Here is a 2,074-nt window from a genome sequence, read left to right on the forward strand (position 1 = left end):
AGAACGTGCCTGTAAGATGTGGCGATAGGTAGTAGATAGGACAGGATAATATCTCGGTCTCCTGTTTAATAGGTGAATACGTATGAATGTTAGAAAGAAAAATCGTCTGCTAGAGGTAAACTCCTAGTCATTTCTCAATGTCAATGTGGTCCAGCCGAAGTGAAAAGGCGTTCTTCAATAGCGTCATTTGGAAAAGAGGGCCAATTTCAAGTTCTAATTGACGATAAGAGGAAAAAAATTTTTAATAAGTGAATATCCATCTGCCTATAATAGCAACAAATAGTTTTGATGCGGTTGGAAGGGTTATAAGTGCAATTATCGTCGCATTGTGGAAGCATATATATGTCAATTGTATTGCTAATTATGACGTAATTGAGTTGTTTAGCAATTCATTGCCTTCGGAAACCTTCTTCGGCACATCAACCTACAATACTGGCATCAAATAGCAAGAACAATGCATTGAATTGTTTTAAGCGGCGATTGTTATGACGTTGTATAATTGTTTACCTAAATTAGGCCTATGTATAACCGTGCAGTCATTCAGAGAAATGCCTTAAAGCAGCCCCCAAAGAAACGTCGAAATTAAAAAAGAAATAGCATCATATACCAGGCGTTAGGATAAGGGTTTGTAAAAAGGATCGCGTATCAAGATTCGAAAAATATGGAACGCTTCACGAATTTGCGTGTCATCCTTGCGCAGGGGCCATGCTAATCTTCTCTGTATCGTTCCAATTTTAGTATATGTATTACGTGAGTAATACAATTGGAGAGCGGTTCGTAAGTCCATTAAGTACCCTAGACTTATCACACATCAAAGCTCCCTGGTATGACACAGTTACACCTATTATCATCGTAATTGTGACGTATAAACCTGTGTGATATGAAATGGTAAATTGCACATGCGCACTGAACTAAATAGAAATAGTACAAGGCAAAGTAGTTATATCAGTAAACGTCGCCGACATCAAACAACCCAAAGAAAAACAACTATGCGAAAATCACAAGAGAAGGGAGGGGGGATTTAATGTTGAAACATCACTTACATTTTAATGGATGTGACCATAGAACGTGCCCGTAAGATGTGGCGATAGGTAGTAGATAGGACAGGATAATATCCCGGTCTCCTGTTTAATAGGTGAATACGTATGAATGTTAGAAAGAAAAATCGTCTGCTAGAGGTAAACTCCTAGTCATTTCTCAATGACAATGTGTCGCCGAAGTGAAAACGCGTGCTTCAATAGCGTCATTTGGAAAAAAGGGTCAATTTCAAGTTCGCATTGACGATAATAGGACAAGTTTTATTGATAAGTGTATATCCATCTGTCTAATATAGCAACAATTAGTTTTTATGCGGTTGGAAGGGTTATAAGTGCAATTATCGTCCCATTGTGGAAGCATATATATGTCAATTGTATTGCTAATTATGACGTAATTGAGTTTTTTTGGCAATTCATTGGCTTCGGAAACCCTATTCGGCACTTCAACCTACAATACTGGCATCAAATAGCAAGAACAATGCATTGAATTGTTTTAAGCGGCGATTGTTATGACGTTGTATTATTGTTTACCTAAATTAGGCCTATATATAACCGTGCTGTCATTCAGAGAACTGCCTTAAAGCTGCTCCCAAAAAAACATCGAAATTAAAAAAGAAATAGCATCATATACTGGGCGTTAGGATAAGGGTTTGTAAAAAGGATCTCGTATCAAGATTCGAAAAATATGGAACGCTTCACGAATTTGCGTGTCATCCTTGCGCAGGGGCCATGCTAATCTTCTCTGTATCGTTCCAATTTTAGTATATGTATTACGTGAGTAATACAATTGGAGAGTGGTCCGTAAGTCCATTAAGTACCCTAGACTTACCACACATCAAAGCTCCCTGGTATGACCCAGTTACACCCATTATCATTGTTAGCATGATCGTAATTGTGACATATAAACAAACCCGCGTGATAGGAAATGGACAATTGCGCATGCGCACTGAACTCAATAGAAATAGCACAAGGCAAAGTAGTTATTCTGTAAACGTCGCCGACATGCGAAAATCACAAGAGAAAGGAGGGGAGATTTG

The sequence above is a fragment of the Lottia gigantea genome (genome assembly GCF_000327385.1).
Source record: "Lottia gigantea unplaced genomic scaffold LOTGIsca_8, whole genome shotgun sequence".
Lineage (NCBI taxonomy): Eukaryota > Metazoa > Mollusca > Gastropoda > Lottiidae > Lottia > Lottia gigantea.